At 46.4% G+C, this 21,397-nt stretch overlaps 1 long non-coding RNA gene across 2 annotated transcripts in view; it reads right to left on the reverse strand.

The window, feature by feature from the left end:
* LOC145801551 (uncharacterized) overlaps window positions 1-20,866 on the reverse strand; it is a 31,822-nt gene extending 10,956 nt beyond the window's left edge. The window contains exons 1-4 of one of the 2 annotated variants that reach the window (XR_014343162.1): window positions 19,900-20,866; window positions 19,636-19,779; window positions 19,340-19,404; window positions 19,170-19,244 (exon numbers count right to left, since the gene is read on the reverse strand). This is a non-coding gene — a long non-coding RNA (uncharacterized LOC145801551). Of the gene's footprint in view, window positions 1-19,169; window positions 19,245-19,339; window positions 19,405-19,635 lie in introns of both variants that reach the window. The other variant, XR_014343161.1, reaches the window with a different exon arrangement.
* Window positions 20,867-21,397: the final 531 nt, after the last annotated feature.

A 21,397-nucleotide genomic window follows, 5' to 3' on the forward strand; every position in this document is an offset into this window, starting at 1 on the left:
TGACACATATATTCATTCTGAATGCAGGGTGGTTCCCGCAGTGTGCGAGGATATGGTTCCACCATGGCGCGGGATTGGTATGTTGAGCTCCCGGAGGGCGTCAGAGACTTAGTAGACTTGGCGGGGTTTGGCCCCTTCTGTGTCGGGTTGTCACGCTGTCCTGCCAGGAGGACCTTGATGGCAGCTCTGGTAGAGAGATGGTGGGACACCACCAATTCCTTTCATTTCTCTGCTACCGGGGACATGACCATGACCCCTTTTGACTTTGCTGTATTGACCGGCCTTGATGTTGGAGGTTGGCCCATCCCCTATGATGAGGATATGGGCGAGTGGGAGGCCGCCTGGATGTATTTGTTGGGGGCTCGCCCACCTGTTGATAGGGTTTCAGGGAGAGTCAGATACATTTGGTTCTCTTCCCATTTTCGGCGGGCTGAGATGGTGCCCGAGACTCCCGAGGAGACAGAGCAGTATGCCCGTGGTTTCCTGATGTTCCTATTCGGGACTACCTTGTTCGCCGACAGAGGGAACACCATTGGGCTATACCTGTTGAGCGCTCTGGTTGACCTATCACAGGTCAGTAGATATGATTGGGGTGGCGCTGGCCTGGCTACCCTCTACTTTTACATGAGCGCGACCTCCCGCGGTCGGGGCGATTTGCTTGGTGGCTACTGGAGAGCTTGGGAGGTATTTTCTGTCCCCTCGATTTACATTTCTGCTCTTCATTACTTGTACATTGCACACACAGCGCACTTTTACAGTCTGCATTTTGCTCTCAGCATTTCGTACTTATATTCTGCACTGCTTTTCTCAGCTATGGGCTTATGTATACTTCTCATCGTTAGCCCCAGAGCTGGAGGTGGTAGGGATTCCCGTGACCCCATATTCATTGATATTTGAGGGCCCGCACCGGGCGAGGCCTCGAGAGACCCTCCTTCGCCTGCGACAGTATTTCGACAGTGTGCGACACTCAGAGGTACTTCAGAACTTTCAGTTCTTTTCATTTTCATCTTTGACTTGCTCTGTATATTCTTGATTTCTGATTGGTTTATGCATTTATCATCCGCAGATTACTTGGCAGCCTTGGGCACCCTTGGGTGATGATCTCCTACTTCAGTATACCGGAGCGTCAGGCATCTCCCGGTATAGGGTCCTGCTCGAAGGGCCAGTTGGCAGAGTCTGGTTCCTGGGGGAGCGCTTTCTGCGCCAGGTACGGGGGTATCTTTCTCAGGATGTTCCCGCGGTACCTCCAGCTAGTATGCGGACTGCCGACAGGCTCTCTTTCTCAGAGGTAGTCGGCGCCATGCTGGGCAGCGATGCTTTGCTATATGTTGCGGAGGGGGACTACGCCACCTATCGTCACATATATTTGATGCCCCCTTTGACAGAAGCTCGTATCCCGATGATGAGACCTGCCGGTATGTCATCCTCGGACCAGGCTCAGGCTCGAGCTACAGACATCCCTTCTTCTAGCAGGGCTGGCACATCTAGAGGTGGGAGTAGACCGTTTCCTCCGACTCCGTCGATTCATCCTCATCTCGGATGGCCAGATATGCCTACTGAGTTGATGGCATGGCAGTATGGAACTAGCTCTCCGATTCTGATTCCACTAGAGCCTCCGATGCCCAGTGATTGATACGCCATTGATCCGGACTCACCGCCGGTATGCTCCACTTTTGTCATTCATCATTCAGATGTTTAGACACTCTTCTGTTTACTGATGATTATGAGCTCATTTTTGCAGCCATCGCGAGGGTACATAGAGGAGGTGGTTGGGCTGGTGGCCACACTCGAGGGCATGGTCCTGCGCAGGGAGGCACAGTTGTCCGTCGCAGGCATTCAGGTACCCTTCAGTTTTCTGGTATTTATCATACTTCTGATGACATGCTGATTTCCACTGCATCGATTGACTATTTGTGTAGAGCACATCTGACACACACCCCATTTGTACACTGTATTTACATGCACCCACTTCATGTAGCTTTTGTTTGTATCTGCGTCTGATGTACATATTTGGACTGATGCATTTGAATTGAACTCTTTGTTTTCAGATGCCTTCATGGTCCGGTCAGCCGCAGACTAGGCCACCTGGGCCTCATTGGGGAGCTGGGCCATCCGGGCCTACCCGTGGAGCCGGGCCATCTAGGCCTTATCGAGGAGCTCGAGGAGGGCCTGTCCGCAGACGTAGGGCTCATGTTGTGGAGGTGGAGCCTGATGAGGAGGAGGAGGAGGCTACCGACCGTCAGTTCGAGACATCTGTCGAGGAGGGGGGCTCCGGTTTTGGCTCGGGGAACAGAGGCGAGGCTGAGGAGAATCCTGAGGATGACAGCTCCGACTCTGATGGTGGTGTGGAGGTTGTCCCACAAAAGAGGACCAGGCGTGCTTCTCGTTCCCGTTCCCGAGGATTTTGATGCTGCTATTTCCTGCTTTATTTTTCTTTTTGCTAGTAGTTTGTAGCATTTTGCACATTGTTAGGCAGTTTTATTTTTGTAAAACTTGTACCTTTATTTATTGTAGAGCATGATGAAATGAAATAGCTTTTGGAAAGGTGTTTGTATTTTAAACTTTTAGCATCGTATCGCATCATTTACTTTGCACAAAAAAGAAATTGAATGGTAATGCGCATTGTGTAATCACCAAGTCAGGTAGTGAACCGACGCAACAAACTAAACAACTCAACTTACTAAGATATAACAGAATCTTTAGCAAGTTTACAACTCGATAAGCAAAAAGCAATAACGCAAATAAACAAGACTTTAACAAAAATTGCTTAAACAGAGAGCAATGACTCGAATACAAAACATGTCCGCTCGACGGACAACTCGATAAGCAAAATGCAACAACTCGATAAGCAAAAACTCAACAACCACAAAGTGTACTTCTGACGATCTGGGCATCGGAACGCGTCCGAAACAGAGGGAGATAAAGGCCTTTGGTTTCCCCGTTGCATGGAAATGTTTGGAACTCTCCCTGAAAGGGTAAAACTGGGCCAAGAAGATACACTGTAGCATTGCCAACCATCCCTGGGAGCCGGCCGGCCATTTCTGTGGAAAGAGGTAGCTGGCCAGCCATTTCTGCAAAAAGTAAATGGCTGGCCAACCAGAAAAAGTAGCTGGCCGGCCATTCAGTCCTGCAGCCGCCAGATTTTCGACACGTGTCCGCGTGAATAGTGTTTTTCCTTCTATAAAAGCCTCAACTCCGAGAACATTCATTTCATCTTAGTTTTAGACAAAGATGGAGGCGTTTCTTGCAGAAAATGTCACATCTTGGATTTCTTCTTTAGATGGCTCGGAAAAATTGAATTTCCGGGGTTTCGGCTTGAATGCACTATTCACGCTGAGCCGTACTCCGCTACAGCTTCCTTTTCTCCGTGCCGCGGCAAGGTTCTGGAATCCAGTGACACATGTTTTTAGCTTTGGCGGCCAAGAAATGTGTCCCACTTTCGAAGATTTTCAGGTTTTGATGGAGTCTGAGTGCTTTGAATTGATCTTGCCTCAGCTCCGTTTTGGTCACGCCCAGGCTTTAGGGCGAATGTGTGGGCTCACAGCGCATGACGCTCGATCTCTGATTTGCAGTGGGGAACTGGACATCCTCGGCTTGATCCATCGTTTTTCCGACGCTGGTGACCGCAGCAATCATTATTGGCAGGGCTTCCGGCAACACGCCCTCTGCTTATGTTTGTTGTCTCACTTTATGCTTTCCTCGGGCTTCGGCGGGGCTAGCATTCGCCTGATTGAAGTCGCCCAAGGTTTGAGAGAAGGAAAGAGCTGTATTGCCATGACCTTGGCCGAGACATTGATGGGTTTAGATTCTGTCTATCGCCGGGAGGCGACTAGGTTCGCTGGGAGTCCACTGCTGCTGCAGGTAATGTTTCCCACCCGACCTTAAACATATATTTGCTCACGTCACTCGGCTCTCAGGCTCGATTTTTCTCACAAAACCCTTGTCTTACTTTTCTCTCATCGTACATCTCTCTATTCTTTAATCTCTCATTTTCCATCCCTTCCCTAGGTATGGTTAATGGATAAGTTGCAGGTTGTGGACTCTTGCTCAGCTTATTCAGCTCGAGGCTACTTCTTTCGGCAGCGCCTAGTCAATGCTCTTGACGAACGGTGGTGGTTCGATTGGATGTGCAATTTGTCCGCAGACGACATTGCTTGGCGTTGTCCTTGGCTCAACCTCCCGGTAATGAGCTATAGTATGTCTCGGCAGATTGGGATCCAATTGGTTGGTCTAACCCACTGCGTATTCTATTTTCCGTTCCGGTTCCTGCGTCAGTTTGGCCATGATCAGACTTGTCCACCGGAGGGGATTGAGTACCCAGCCGCTTTCCCAATACGGGGTGCACAGCTTGCCCGATATGCCACGGCATGGAGGACGAGAGAGCTTCTGGCCCCTGCTTCGACTTTCAGTTGCACTTTGTCCGATGAGTGCTTGGATTGGCTTAATGAGGAGGCGCAGGTTGGGCCCAGCTTGGCAACAGATGCTCCGTCCAGCTCTGGGCGAGGAGGCAGAGATACTTGATTCAACTATGCCCCAAATTTATTGCTTATTTAGTATTTTCAAGTTTTCTTTATAAATGTACTAAAATAAGCAACCTCGATTGTAATGCAAGAGCAGGAGGACTCTATTTTGAAATCAATGAAATTGACAGTTGTGGTACTGAAAATTTTCCGCTTTTGGTCCAAAAATGGTCTAAGTCGTAAAAAGATTAATTTGAAACAAAGTCAACTTTTATTAAAACTTTTCAAAACTAATTTCGATGTGGATCAGAATTGGACACGCTGAAAATCTGTCACTGAGATGCACAACCCCAGATCCCTGCAACTGGAAAGTTGCCCCTAGTTTGAAGAACAATGCGGCACTCCAAAGCAACGGAAAGTTGCCCCTAGTCTGAACAGCACTGTACCGGAGGTCACAGTAAATGCTGATGGATAAGGATGACTGAGATGATTAACATGGACAGAGTTGATCGGGGAAAAGTTATAGCTGAACTTCAAGGTGAAGCTGCCTACGTATCCCAAAGATGGGAATCAAGCCTTACGTAGTTCAGGCTAAGGTTCACTCGAGTATTTTCACTCTCCTTTTGCGCTCTAACTTTTGCCAAGGCCGCCCTTTGCGGGTTTTCAACCTTGTGAGCTCAGTTTTTATATTTTCTATTTTTTTGTGCTCTGAATTTTGCCTAGGTCGCCCTTTCGGGTTTTCGGCCTAGCGAGCCTCTCAAGGATAGTATTTCTTCAACTTGTCCATATTGATCGGTTGTGAGAACTCCAAGCCATCTAGGTCCATCAGAACCACAGCTCCACCTGACCAGATAGCTTTGATGATGTAAGGACCAGTCCAATTGGGTCTGAACTTGCCCCTTGGGTCGTGGATGGGAGCTCGGTTGTCTTTGAGCACCAAATCTCCTTCTTTCAGATTCCTAGACTTAACCTTCTTGTTGAAAGCCCGGGCAATTCTGCGTTGATAGCCTTGGATGTGGTACAGTGCTTTCAGTCTTCTTTCATCAAAGAGCATGAGTTCTTCGAATCTGCTTTGCTGCCAATCTGCTTCGGCTATCTGGCATTCGGCCAATACTCGTAACGACGGAACCTCAATTTCAATGGGTAGAACAGCCTCCATTCCATAGACCAATGAATATGGAGTTGCTCCAGTAGAAGTTCTGATTGAAGTCCTGTAGCCCCACAAAGCAAATGGCAGCTTGTCTGGCCAATCTCGATAGGTTTCCACCATCTTCTGTAGTATATGCTTGATATTCTTGTTGGCGGCTTCAACCGCTCCGTTGGTCTGCGGCCTGTATGTAGATGACTTGTGAAAAGCCACATTGTATTTCTCCAACAAGTCTATCACTTCTTTCTTGAAGTGGGAACCATTATCTGAAATTATTTCGTTTGGCACCCCGTAGCGACAGATGATGTTGTTTCTGATGAATTTTGCGACATGCGATGCCTTCAACACCGCGTATGATTGGGCCTCGACCCACTTTGTAAAATAATCTATCGCTACCAGGATAAACTCATGCCCGTTTGACCCCTTCGGGGTAACAGCTCCGATCACATCAATTCCCCAGACTGAAAAAGGCCATGGTGAAGTCATGTTGTACAGTTTTGACGGCGGGATGTTCATGCGGTTTGCATGGATTTGACATTTGTGGCATCGCCGAACAAAGCTAATACAATCCTCCTCCATGGTTGACCAGTAGTAGCCCTGTCTGAGGATCTTCCTGGCCAGCATTACTCCATTCACGTGTGCACCGCACTCTCCCCCATGGATGGCTTCCATCAGGCGTTTTGACTCTTCAGCTTCTACACAGAGCTTATGAATTCCCAGATGACCCCTTTTGTACAGCTTTCCCCCACAGATAACGAACTGAGCAGCCATTCTTCTGACAGCCCTCTTATCTTTGGCATTTGCCCCTAGTGGATATGTCTCCTTTTCCAAGAAGTTCCAGATGTCGTAGTACCAGGGGTTGCCGTCTTGAACCTCATCTATGGCGGAAATTGACTCGTATGCCGGCACGAACTTCTGATCAATAATGACTGGACGCATCCGGACTCCGGACGGGATGTCTATCATAGAAGATAGAGTTGCTAATGAATCTGCAAACCTGTTGTTCTCTCTTACTAGGTGGGCGAAATTTAGCTTCTCAAACCGAGGAATTAGCTGATCCAAGGCTTGGTGGTAGATTATCATCCTTTCCTCCTTGACCTTCCAATCTCCTTTTGCTTGAGACACAACAAGGTTCGAGTCCCCAATGACGTCCAACCGTTTTGCCCCTAGTTCCAGGGCTGCTTCCAGGCCAGCAATACATGCCTCATATTCTGCTTCATTGTTGGAAACCTTGAACCGGAGCTTGAATGCTAAAGGGATACGGGAATCATCAGGCGCTATCAGCAACACCCCTATCCCATACCCATACTGGTTTGACGCTCCGTCAAAGTACATTGTCCAAGTTTCATCTTCGACGTGCAGAATGGCTTCATCTGGGAATAGATACTCAACCGCTTCATCCCCCTCAACCGGGTGGTCGGCAAGGAACTCCGCTACCGCTCTGCCTTTTACTGACTTGCGCGTTACATACTTCAAATCAAATTCGGAGAGCAACAGCAGCCAGCGAGCCAGCCTACCTGTAAGTGCTGGTTTCTCGAAGAGATATTTGATGGGATCCAAACGCGAAACCAACATTACTGAGTGGGCTAACAGGTAGTGCTGCAACTTCCTGGTTGCCCATACCAAGGCCAAACAAGCCTTCTCCAGCGGTGTATAGCGGGTCTCGTAATCCAGCATCTTTTTGCTCAGATAGTAAATGGCTCTTTCCACTTTGTCTTCTGACTCCTGCGCGAGCATGCAGCCCATGGTAGTCTCAGTTACCGAAAGGTACAGTATCAACGGTCTCCCCGGCTCTGGCGGTGACAACACGGGTGGGTTCTGTAGATATTCTTTGATCTGCTCAAAAGCTGCTTGGCATCGGCCGTCCCATTGGAATTTCTTTCCTTTCTTCAGGAGACCAAAAAGTGGTTCACAAGTCAAGGTTAATTTAGAAATAAACCGTCTTATGAATTGCACTTTACCCAGAAAGCCTCGCACCTCCTTTTCAGTCCTTGGTGGTGGCATTTCTAAGATGGCCTTGATTTTGGAAGGGTCGACCTCGATGCCCCTTTGTGTGATCAGAAACCCTAGCATCTTCCCTGCTGTAACACCAAACGTGCATTTCTGGGGATTCAGTCGCAGCCGAAACTCTTTGATCCGTTGAAAGAATTTTTGTAAGGCGGTGTAGTGGCCCTCTCTATCTTTGGACTTGACAATCATGTCGTCCACATACACCTCGACCTCCTTATGGATCATATCATGTAATATTGTAGTTGCTGCCCGTTGATACGTAGCTCCAGCATTCTTCAGCCCGAATGGCATCACTCTATAACAATATGTCCCCCACGGGGTAGTGAACGCAGTCTTCTCCCGATCTTCGGGTGCCATTACTATCTGATTATAGCCTGAGAAACCATCCATAAACGAAAGCAAGGCGTGTCCTGCCGTGAAATCCACCAATTCATCGATGTGTGGCAAGGGGAAGTCGTCCTTCGGACTGGCCTTGTTCAAATCTCTGAAGTCTACACAGACCCGAATCTTGGCGTCCTTCTTCGGCACCGGAACAATGTTGGCCAACCAAGTTGGGTATTCAGATACCAGCAGGAACCCTGCGTCAATTTGCTTGGTGACCTCTTCCTTAATCTTGAGGGCCCAGTCCGGGCGAATCCTTCTGAGTTTCTGTTTGACAGGGCGGGCCTCTGGATCAAGAGAAATCCGGTGCTGTACAATCTCAGGATCGATTCCAGGCATGTCTTCGTAGGACCACGCGAAAACTTCTTTGAAATCTTTTAATAAAGCGACTAAGCGCTCGCGCTCCTCTGAAGACAACGTGGACCCGATCTGGACCAGCCGCGGGTCCTTCTCAGTACCAACATTCACAGTAGTGATTTCATCCATTAAAGGTTTAACAAATCTTTCCTGCTCTTGATTAATTAATCGTTGCAAAACTGGAGGAATTTCTTCCTCGCTGTTTTCATCAAAATTTTGAAAATCCTGATTTAAGCAATAAATCAAAGGCACAGAAAAATACTCAGAAACCACATCCATATCATTCTCATTAAATACTTCCAAGCCGTCAGATTCCTCTGTTACAACAGACTCAAAAGAAAACGAAAAAGACGACCAAGACAGGACTGTGGTATCTGGGTTATCACCCCCAAGAATACCGGACTCAGACTCAGTCGAGCTGGAATCTGATTCCGACGTAGAAGATTCGGTAGAATCAGATTCCGGCTCGCTACCTGACCCGGAACTACTAGATAAAAAGCCTTCTTCATACTGCCAGATGAGAGAAGGTGCGATAGATGCATCTAAGATCGGTGCTGGAAAGCCCGCAGCTATTTCATCTCCAATCACAGAAACCGAAGAGTTATCCCCCAAGCACTCTTGGTCGATCGGAGGATCTGATAGTAGACTTGCCAATGCTACCCCCATTTCCAGCTCTGTACTCTCAGGATCCACTGTTCCACATTGCTCAACCTCAGTTGGTGGGTCTGTCTGCGCTTCGGCAACATCATCCCCAGATAATTGTATGTCGAAGAAGATTTCAAAACCAGGTACGCGCTTCCCCTCCGCGTTTTGCCACGGTTCCGGGAAGCCGCAGAACGGAAAATCTTCCCCCTCCCGGACGAAACGTCCGTTTAGGGTACCCCAGATGGGCCTGTGCATTAAGTCAAATGGCTTCCCAGCCCTCTTTGCCTTGGCTCTTCCGGCCATTTCTTTTCCTTTCCTCAACCAGTCCTCTTTGGTGGGCAGATAACCCAGTCCAAAGGTGTGAGGGTTGTGTGGCACTTCGGCCAACATTGGGACGCCTTTCCGGCCACTTCTCCCTAATCCCATTCCAGGGGTATGTTTTAGCTTGTTCATGAGGTAGATAGATTGTGCGCTGACATACATGCCCTCATTCGCAGCCATGACATTCTGCACCACTTGAGCCTCGGCCAAAGTGAACCCCGACAAAAATACATCCTCCGTGCCGTGCTCGATCTCTAGGACAGGTGTAGACACTTCCGGCGGCGGATGGATTGATGAATTCCCAAAAACGATCGCTACCCCTTTCCCGTGAGGGTATTTCAGCATTTGATGTAGGGTGGAAGAGACTGCTTTGACCTGGTGCAACCACGGTCGCCCCAATAGTAAGTTAAAGGTTGCGGGAACGTCCAGGATATGAAATTCGATGCTGTGTTGTCCTGGACCAACCTTAGTTTGAATTTTAACAGTCCCCATGACTTCTCTGCTGGTATTGTCATATGCCCTGATCACTTGGGTGGTTGGGATGAAGTCCGCGGGTTTTAACCCGATTGCATATGCCGTTCTGGTTGGGCAGACATTAATCGCAGACCCGGTATCAACAAGTACCACCGGTATCCACTTATCTCTACATTCCACAGAGATGTAGAGAGGCTTGTTATGATTTGCGCCCTCAGGCGGTAGCTCCTTGTCCGAAAAAGTTAATGCCGGGGAACCTCCTCCCGGAAAAACCAGCCCAACCAGCTGTTCAGGCGTGGTGTCTATGGAAAGTTTCGACTTGTCCATGGCAGATAGGACAGCTTCTCTGTGCACTTGTGATGCCATTAGCAGTCCCCAGATGGAGATGTCTGCTTGTATTTTCTTTAACTGTTTCAGCACAGCTTCATCCTCAATCTGCTTCTCCTTCTGTCTCTCCGCTTCTCTGTCTTTCCCGGATGCTTCGGGTTGGTCTAGGTGTGGGGGCTTGAAGTACCGCCCACTTCTTGTCATGTGGTCCACTTCATCAAGATACCAAGTATCATCTGGCTGGCCATTTCCCCAGTCTTCATCGGTGTGGGCAAGACACAAATCGTCATCTTCCCACCACATTCCGCTGGGAGCCAACAGACATCTGTCCGGCTCCAGTCTACTCGCACTCTCAGTGCTCTCTGTCCAAATGTTCGCAGCATTGTCTGTCTTTGTGCACACAGCACTTTCGGTTCCCTCAGGGCCCTTCGCCTTTATGGCTCTCTCAGCTTCCTCAAACTTTCCTTGTTCCAACTGCGTCGGTACAGCTGTTTGTTCAATAGTTCCCACATCCGTAATGCCCACGTCCTGAGCGGAATTCTTAACACCGGCGGTCTCCGGCGATACAACTTGATTTTCGGCCGTTCCGGCCACAACTGATGTTTCTGCCCTTGCCGGGCTCTGTTCTGATTGGGCTTCCCCCACTGCATCCGGTTGATCTTCGAGCCATCCCGTGGCCTCCTCTGATCCCTCATAATCATTCCAGTTGATGGATGCATCTTCCAGCTCCTGATCATCGAGAAATTGCAAGTTAGCAAAGTCCTCCTCTACGGTTGTCGGCTCACCTGCCCATAGCCCAGATCCATCCCCTCGGATCATGCATAGTTCTCCTGTCTCGGGAAATTCTACACTTAGCCCATTTCGGCTCGTTGATAGGATGTACTTGCTTGGATCATAAGCTCCCTTAGCAAAATTCTGTCCAGTCCCAGATTCAACAGATTCATTCTCCCCCAAAATCTGCCCTGCCTTGTCTTCGACGGTCACCACCATCGGTTCCGGTTGGGTTTTGGAGATGTCCACCATGCACAAAAGGTCAGTGCAATCGGGGAGGAGCACCTCCGGCTTGGGTAGGTGGGTGGGCGTAATATAGATGCTAGGATCGTAAGACACGACCCCAGTCTGGATGAAGTTAATTCTGTTAGGAGGGGGAGGTTGGTTATGTGGTGGGAGAGGGTTGGTTGTGACATTAGGTTTATCAGGAGGCGCGATCACCTGTTTGTCAATAAGATCTTGGACCTCATGACGTAATCTGTAACAACGGTCGGTATCATGACCGTGCTGTTGGTGGTATGCGCAGTACTTTGACGGGTCATAAGAGGGAGGGAGTGGATTTGGTAATGGCTTTGGTTCCAGGGGTTTTAAATGATTTTTCCTGATCAATATTCCTAGAACCTTGGACAGGGGCATGTATAGTTGGGTGAAGGTTCTCTGGCCCTGAGGTTGGAATCGGTTGTTTTGTGAGTTACTTCCGGACGTGCCGGAAAATGGTGTGGCAGTCATGGGCCTTGGAGGGGGAGGGGGAGTGGTGGTGACCATACCAACTTCCGAGGCTCTTGTATTTGCAGCGCCGCTCGGGCCTGCATTGTTATTGCGATTGAAGGTCCTCCTCGGTTGTTCTCTGTCCTGGTCAAACAGTCCTTGCCTCATAGCATCTTCTATTTGCACCCCCATATCATGTAAATCTGCGAAAGTAGGGAAGGGGACCACAATCATTCTTTGCATTAACTTCGGGTGGAGATTGCGCACAATCATCCGAATTTGATCCCTGTCAGTAGGCCTTAAAGTCATCGTCGACGCCTTTGCCCTCCATCGGATCACAAAGTCCGAGAAAGATTCCTTAGGCTCTTGCCTTGTTGTTTCAAGATCACGGGTTGTGATCTCGATCTGAGTGTTATACGAATATTGTGTGACAAAGGCCTCAGCCATCTCGTCCCAATTCTTCTTCACCTCATCCGATAATCTTGCGTACCAATGGGAGGCCACACCCGACAGGGTTCGGCCGAACAGTGAGAGCTTCTGTTGTCGTGTTAGGCCCATTGGTCGCAAGACATCCGCACACAGTCGGATATGGACCATGGGGTCACCAGTCCCGTCAAAACGGTCTATTTGTGGCATTTTGAACCTATCGGGGAGTGTTACGGCCTCCTCGGTATATCCATCTCCGATATTCGGCATAGCCTTAGCCCCTTGGGATTTTTTGAAAAGCTTCTCCAGTTTGCTCAATTTCAGAGCTGTTTGATCAACCTCGACCTCGGATGGAGAGTCCGGGTGATTGGATGTGTGGACCTTGGACAGTTGTGGTGGAATCGGGGGCGGGACAGGTCCCGTTGGAAGACTCGTGTCCTCTTGCAGAATTTGAACAGTATTCTGGGTGTTGGGAGGGACGTCCTGAATAACAGGAGCCTTCTCAGGTAATGGGGCTCCTGCTGGAGGAGGGATTTTGTGTGAAGCAGATGCTGTACTCTGTTGTTGCAGTCTAGTAATCAGTTCAGCCTGCTGAGTCATAATTTCAGCTTGCTGCTTAGCGAGTTCATCTCGGCGGACGGCATCTTGTTGCATAGCCCGCATGGTTTCCTGCATCTGGCGTATCATATCCTCAACCCCTGTCGGTGCCGTCATATTGTTTCGATTTGTCTGAACTACCGGTAGATCTGTCTCAATGGGGACCTCAATCCAATTGTCCACTGATGAAGGATACCACGGTTCAGGTGCTCTCTGTTCAGATGTACTGCGTTTTCTCTGCTTCCTTCTTGTAACAGGGGGTAGAGAATGGAACACTGGCTGTCCGTCGATTAGATCCTCAGATCGATGGAGTCGACGACCTCGTGTCCAAGGTGCTTGGGGAATGCCTGTTGGGTTGGAAGCAATCGTGCTAAAACTGACCTAGCAAAAGATAAATAAAGCGAAAAGGAAATAAATAAACAGATAAACGGACAGCATAACAGCTTAAAATAAAATGCAAGACACACAGTCGGGCACAGTCAAAAAGATGAATAACATACTGTCCTCAAACACTGGTTATTATCCCTGTATCACTGTCCCCTAACACAGAATCTGATATCCGCAGATAACTAATCCTCAAATACTGGCTGATGCCCGCAGGCCTAATACCGTCAACATTGAACTGATGCCCTCAGGCTTGATGCTGTCAATACTGAACTGATGCTCGCAGGCTTGATACTCAAACTTGTATATTGATACACGCCCGCAGGCCTGATGCTGACAACTCTGAATTGATGCCCGCAGGCTTGATACTCAAACTTGTATACTGATCTGATGCCCGCAGGCCTGATACTGACAATTCTGAACTGATGCCCACAGGCCTGATGCCCAAACTCATATACTGATACATGCATTCCTGTAGAGACGCACTCTAAAGCACATAACAGATAAGTGAGAGCCAAAACACCCCTATGTTGGGGTAGGGTTTCCCTGTCCTATTTTGTCAGGAGCTAGGGTTTCACTATGCACGCAGCGGTTTCAAACAACCTATAAACGGGTAAGCAACCTGTCCTAATTTGGAATGGTCACTATGGATCCGAATATGCACTAGGTCGAATGGTCAAAAAGGGTGCCCCGGTAAAACCGGGGTTTGTGTTCCCATACTGGCAGAGCCCACAACCGGTCAGCCTTATGGTCATGCCTTGACAAGACAAGCCTCCGGCAAACCGTTCAGGAATAGCAGATGGCAAACACGGTGTCCTAGGCGCACCAATGCAAATGCAATGCAAAGAAACACACAAATGTAGTCAAAAACAGATATCAAGAGTTCGAGTCAAGTTCTCTAAATCCCCAGCAGAGTCGCCAGAAACTGTAACAAGCCCGCCGGGGGGGGGGGGGGCCTCGCTACAGCTCGGACTCGACTTTGTTTGTCACGGTTCTTAATCTGAACCAAAGAGTCCAAATCTGGCAAGTCGTTTTGAGAAAACTGATTTTTGAAAAAGTAGTGCCAAACATGGACTGCTTTGCCAGATACAGAGTCGCCACCTAAATATTTTATTTTGGGAAATTTAGGAAACCCTGACTCGGTGCCAAAAGGCCACGTGTCCGTCATCACCAAAGCTGCTTCGGCTCGGGAACTTGGGTACGATTGGGGAAGGTCACTTCGTGAGCACCCCCGCTCGCCCGGTCAAAGACCGGCCTCTACTAATCATGATATCGATTTTTGAAAACATTGTGAGTTCTTAAACCGGTTTATTAGCCTAGGTTACTATGTGATGTACACAGTACATAAGTATAGACCAGGTCGCCTGGATTGGAACAAAACACTTCTTGTTTGTTTTTGAAAATGGTTTGCTACCCGCAGGTAGGCTTGAAAACATTTGGTGACTTATTCCAATTTAAGTAACCCAACCTCCACCCACAGGCATTCAGGCAGTTATATCAGATAAGCACATAGCCTCATGGTAAGTATGCTATCATGGCATTCACTCACACACATGCAAGGATGCTAAAGCATAAAACTCACCGGGTACTCCAAGCCAAAATAGATACTTATTAGAAATCATGCATGAATCCTAAGTATACAGAAATGCCTAATGCAACACATGCAAAATGCAACTATAGCAGGCTCGGCTATTCTAAACATGGCGTATGAAATGCTACAACTATCATGTATTCAACTTGGAATTGAAAATACAATGCAGTTAGTATGATGCGCCGAGCCCGATGCATGCAAAACAGATGGATGAATGCAAACATGCTATCATACTGTATGCTAATTTAAACATGCCCTAATCTAACCAACAAAAGCGGATAAATAAAAAGGGAGAAAGACGTGGGATTGGAAGACATGCATCACACTCACCCACACTTATTACAGTTGCGCCCTCACTCGGAGGGTCCGAATAAATAATACAGTCTAAATATTACAGTCCCGAATAAAAGAATATTACAGATTTCTAATTAATTAATGAATTAACTAGAAAGCAAATAAACTGGCGTGCAAGCCGGGGACTGCCTTGCTTCTGGTGGATGATGCATGTCCGGACTGTCTTGCGCGGAAATCCACCGGAATGCCCCAATTAGCCTCTGTTTACACCTGTTATTCTTGAAAAGCGTGCCAAGTCCCGGAAAGTTGCTGATTCCTGGTTTTGCTGTAACAGAGAGCAGGAAAGGGGCATAGCAATGTATTTGCACAAATATATGCATGTCTCGATCCTCGTGCCACCAATCACGCATACCGAGGCATGATGGCCGAGGAGTCGAAATGCACAACTCAATATAGGATGAATGCACATGAAACTACAGCTAAAACCTAACTCCATCATGGATAATCCGGAGTGTCGGTGACTGGGGAATTGAGACACATTCCGTCACTCGGAGTACGAAATGTACCTCGTTTCCCGTGCCCGAGCTAACTCCTATTCCGGACACGATGCAATATGCATGATATGCACGAAATTCAACTAAGATACAATCCTAACGTACACAATGCTATGAAATGAGATGCCTCGAAATGCGTGCACGCGGGCACGCAAACCGAGAAAATGCAGAATGCTATGAAAATGAAATGCCTCGGAGTGCGTGAACACGGGCACACAAACCGAGAAAATGATATGTGTCTCGAAGTACGTGCACGCGGGCACGCAAACTGAGGCGATGATATGTGTCTCGAAGTACGTGCACGCGGGCACGCAAACCGAGAAAATGATGTGTCTCGAAGTACGTGCACGCGGGCACGCAAACCGAGGCGATGATATGTGTCTCGAAATGCATGCATGCGGACACGCAAACCGAGGCGATGATATGGGAATGACAAATGGGCTTATACCAACATGAGTGAGCCTCAGCCACACTCACATGGGATGCCGGTGGCAGAAAATGAAGTGCCTCGAAATGCGTGCACACGGGCACGCAAACCGAGGCGATGACAGAATGATATGAAAATGACATGAAAATGACAAATGGGCTTATACCAACATGAGAGAGCCTCAGCCACACTCACATCGGATGCCGGTGGCAGAAAATGAAGTGCCTCGAAATGCGTGCACACGGGCACGCAAACCGAGGCGATGACAGAATGATATGAAAATGACATGAAAATGACAAATGGGCTTATACCAACATGAGAGAGCCTCAGCCACACTCACATCGGATGCCGGTGGCAGAAAATGAAGTGCCTCGAAATGCGTGCACACGGGCACGCAAACCGAGGCGATGACAGAATGATATGAAAATGACATGAAAATGACAAATGAGCTTATACCAACATGAGAGAGCCTCAGCCACACTCACATCGGATGCCGGTGGCAGAAAATGAAGTGCCTCGAAATGCGTGCACACGGGCACGCAAACCGAGGCGATGCAAAAATATGATGAAATGACATGGAAATGACAAATGGGCTTATACCAACATGAGTGAGCCTCAGCCACACTCACATAGGATGCCGTCGGATAAAAAAGAAGTGCCTCGAAATGCGTGCACACGGGCACGCAAACCAAGGCAATGATGAAATGCAATGAAATGGCATGGAAATGACAAATGGGCTTATACCAACATGAGTGAGCCTCAGCCACACTCACATCGGATGCCGTTGGATAAAAAAGAAGTGCCTCGAAATGCGTGCACACGGGCACGCAAACCGAGGCAATGATGAAATGCAATGAAATATGGAAAAAATGATATGAAAGCATGCTAATGGAATTTCAGCACTAAAATATGGGGGAAAATAGTCCCGAAATGAAGCGAAATGACATGAAATGCAAGGAAATGTCCCGAAATGCGACATTAGGCACACGAAATGGCCTATAGCTATGCCAAACATGTACAATACGGACACGCAATGCAAAGACAGAAGCTAGACAGTCCCAAAAGATGTACTTTCACAGTTATAAACATGGCCAAACAGCAAGTATAAGTAAGGGAAAAATAGCATGCAAGAATAGGGGCCAAAAGGGGGGTAATGAGGCAAGTGGTATAAGCAAAACTCAAACTGAAAAATTTCCTTCTACAACACTGAATATGGACCAAAAATATGAACATTTACAGTATATGGAAGACCTCAAATCAGTATACAAACATGCTAAAAATGTGATGCAAAACAAGGCTCAAAAGGTGCTATAACATGAAGTATATAAAATAATCACCAAACAGGAAAAAAGTGTGAATGAAACATGAAGTATAGGCCAAAATAAGACCACTTTTAGTTCGAACCAAGGTCCAAAAACAGAAGCAAAGAGGGATACTAATTTATGCAAAAATGGGGCCAAATAGGAGATATAACTACAAGTGACATATGGAAACACCAAACAAGGTTGAGCCCTTCTCCAATGTTGAAGAGGGGCTCAAAATAAGCCTTATATCAGTTTATAACATGCTCAAAAACAGATTTCTCATGGGCCAAAGATAGCATGCAAAATCATGACATACAAGATGGTCAATGAAGCAAGTGTATTATGGAGGGCTCAAACAGGGTTGAGCCCTTAATGAGAAGTGAAGATGAGCTCAAAATATGGCCCTTTTCAGTTAGGGCCGGAGCTTGAAACAAAAATCAAGAGGAGCTTAGAAATGGAACAAGATAAAGGGTCAAAAGGGTAAAAGTGTAACTTACCCTTGAAGATTCGAGATTTTGTTGCTTCTTGGGTTGATTTGCAGCTTCTTTAGCCTTCAAGAATCTTCCCTTGCTGCTGGAAATGAGATGGTGGTGGTAGAGCTTGGTGGTGTAGAAGGAATGAAGGTTAAGAAGTTAGGGTTTTTTGGAGAATTGAGAAGGATGACAATGGAGTTTAGGGTTTGTGCTTGGAGAGGAATTTTTCTAACCCTCAAGAAGAAGACCCTCAGCTGGCTATAAGGTCAAGAAAGGGGTGTAAAAGGGGGGTGAATTGGAGAGCATAACTCTCTCCCAAAATATCCCCCGGATACAGAAAATATCTGGGGGATATTGCCCCACAGCTGGAAAGGGTACAGTGCAAGGAAACTGGCCGGCCTCACACTTTTGCTGGAGGTGGCCGGCCGGCCACACCCCCTAGCCGGCCGGCTAGGGGTCAAAAGGGTCAAGAAGCTTTTCTGGCCGGCAAGATATTGGAGAGGTAGCCCTATGTGTGTACAACACAACCATGTAATTGAAATTCCAAGAAAGTGGGCCCAAGGGGTTCAACAATGGCTCGGAAAGAGGGGGTCAAAAGGGTCAAGTTGACTTACTGGCCGGCCATGAACTTTTAGGGGCCTCTCAGGTGTGTACATCACAGATATGTGGTTCAAAGTTCAAGAAAAAAGGTCCAAGGGGTTCAACATTAGCCCGGAAGAAAGGGGTCAAAAGGGTCAGGTGACCTTAATGGCCGGCCACCAACTTTTAGTGGTCTCCCAGATGTGTAGATCACAGATATGTGGTTGAAAGTTGGCAACACTACCCCTAAGGTATTCAACATTAGCCCGGAAGTTGCAAAAACGGGCGCCGGGAGGCCTCGGAGGAGAGATAACTGGTTGCTGCAACAATTGCTGGCCTCCCACCCTTCAGTGACCTTCCTTGTGATAAAACAGAGGTACCTGCCAAAAATGAACGAAAACCGTTGCAAAACGAACGTTCCGGGGCCAAAACACGCAGTTCGGGGTCCCGAAAATGGGCTGTTAAGTACCGAAAATGGTATTCGACCTCGAAGTGGGTTTCTCAGCCCCCAGTGTCCCTCAAAAGGGAGAAAATAAGATGTATGCCAAAAATCAGAGCAATAGGAGATGGTTAAGCGGTCCCGAACCGAGGCACACGGCCTGACGGCTCCGAAAACCGGGAACCGGACTCCGAAATGGGCAAAATGGCCTACGGCCACCAAATGTAGCCTACGGACATTGAGAAATGGTCTACGAGACCCCTCCCTCCCTTCAGGAAAAGAAACAGAGAAAACCGAGTCTGGTTCGCAAACCGAGACAAGGCACAGAAAAGGGTTCGGAAGTCCGGAGGTAGGGCTTACGGCCGCGACTCTGAAACTTCTGAACGAGCACATTATGCAACATCACCAAGCGCTCAATCGGTGACGTCTGAGTCTTAAGGTCGGTCAAAAATGGGGTGTCTACAGTGTGTAACCATTGCAATGAGATTTCAGAACCATACCTTATGAAATTCTAAGGTATCCCCTCCAACCTTGCGAAGCTCAACCATGCAAAGTGAGGGAGACACCTCATAAATCTGTAGGACATTATTTTCAAACCCAGTTTTAAACACTGCTTCACATGATAATCTAGTGATTTTTCACTCAACAGGTGACCCTTGAAAGATCATACCTCTGTTGCAACAAATAAATGACCCTTGTGCCCAGTTTTCTCTGCTTGAAGCTTCAGCTCAAGGCCTGTCCAATATAATAGAGACAGCTATTAGTCATTCAACTATTAACTATTGGAGACATACATCATCGAACAAGTTAAAAAACTAAATATCAGCTGGTTCATTCATGACATGAGATAGGAACTCTAACTTAACTGACAAAAATGCATGGAATGCTCAGATTCTAAAGATCTCTACATCTGATAGCTCAGCTACCAAAACATAACAATCAAAAAACTATATGCCTTTGACATACCATTTGCTTTTCAAACAGAGAACTGTTCAAACAGAGAACTGAGGTTGAGACCCTAAGATTTAGATATAAGTATTCAAAAGCGTTCATGGAGACAGGATTCACAGGTTGTTATTCCCGTCTTTCCACGACAAGGTTTTGAGTGTCCTGCACATCAAAACAAAAATCACAATTAAAGTCACCCCCAATGCCCTATTCCTCAATACTAACCGAAAGGGTAGATGATCAAATGTTTTTTGACTGAAATTGTAAACAAGATATAGTTACCCTTGATTCATTGAAAATAGCATCCACATCGTCGAGACTAACATCCTCGTTTGCAAAAATAGGAGGCTTATATCCCTTCTTAAACCACTCATTCTCAATGACCTTCACAATGGTAATGCGCTGTTTATACAATGAAATAACATTTGCAAAGCATTGGATACTCACCTCACAGATAAGTCCCACCAACTATGGTAGTGGTAAGAGTGGTTATAAAATTTGTTTCAAATTGGATGTCTAACACCATAATCACCAAATTTCATCTAAACCCAATTTCTACAATAGGCATAATCAATTGCATTAAATTGTAACATGGTAAGAAATTCTTTTTTTTTTTTTTTTTGGTGAAGTAAAATAGAACTAAATGACCAAATTATTGTTTTCAGCAAGCTTACCGCATCAAAAAGTGCAGCTAACACCTTTTTTCTTTGTTCTTTTGTATCAACAACATGTTAGTATTTAATATTGATGGGTTTCAAGATTCATCATTAATCAAAGCTTTTCGAACTTAGAAACCCAACCCAATTAAAGATAATGCTCCAATGAAAACCAAAAACTTAACCAAGAAATTCAAACACCTAAATTCGAATAGGGAAATAGAAAAAAAAAAAAAATTTAAAAATGTTTAATGACCTCCAATGTCCCTATTGTGCACACGCCTTGCCAAAGTCTGTGATTGAGAAGAAACCCTAAAACAGTCCCAACTCAAAACACACGATACTATAGTCTATACATGCATCAGAGAATCAAAAGCTGGGTTCGATTTGTATATATGTAAAAGAGTAATGGAGCTGATTCTGTATCTGTTTTTCTTCAGCGAATGGAAACCCCGAGAAATTCTAGAGAGAGAGAGAGAGAATCTGAGACAGTTACTCCTTGTAGAGCTGTGTTTACTGGTATAGTAGAGCGGCGGCTCTAGTTTGCTTTGTTCAATAGTCTGACCGAACATCAATAGTCACTAACCCTTTATCTTCTCAAGAATGATTCATCCCACTAAAAATATTACCACTAATAGCATTAATGTATTAAAAAAAATAAAAACAAATTTACAAGTCCAAGACCAAAACATCACATCATTCATGGCGGGATCCACTGTCACCTAATTAGTGGGAGCACTAATTAGTGCTCCAAAGCATTTTTCTTATCTTCTCCCTCTCTTATTTTGCTGGATAGCAGCAGAACCTTTTTCCTTTTTTTTTTTTTATAAATATTTTTGGTGATGGGCACTACGACATTTTATTTTGACGCCTATATTTTTTTTTTGGATTATATACATTCAATTAAATTTATAAAAAATATTTTTAACTATTTAAAAGATAAAAATTATATAAAAGTGATAATTATTTTTTATTTTTTATTTCTTAACTAAATTAATTTTAATTTTTAAATTTTTTTAAAAATCAAACATACATAGCCTAAGAATCTTTTGATAAGTCATTTATTATATTGGTAACTTATTTAATTATTTGTTAATTTTATGACATTTTTACTATCGTTTTCA

Source organism: Camellia sinensis, chromosome 10, assembly GCF_055761805.1.
Source record: "Camellia sinensis isolate YWXY chromosome 10, ASM5576180v1, whole genome shotgun sequence".
In the NCBI taxonomy this organism is placed as follows: Eukaryota; Viridiplantae; Streptophyta; class Magnoliopsida; order Ericales; family Theaceae; genus Camellia; species Camellia sinensis.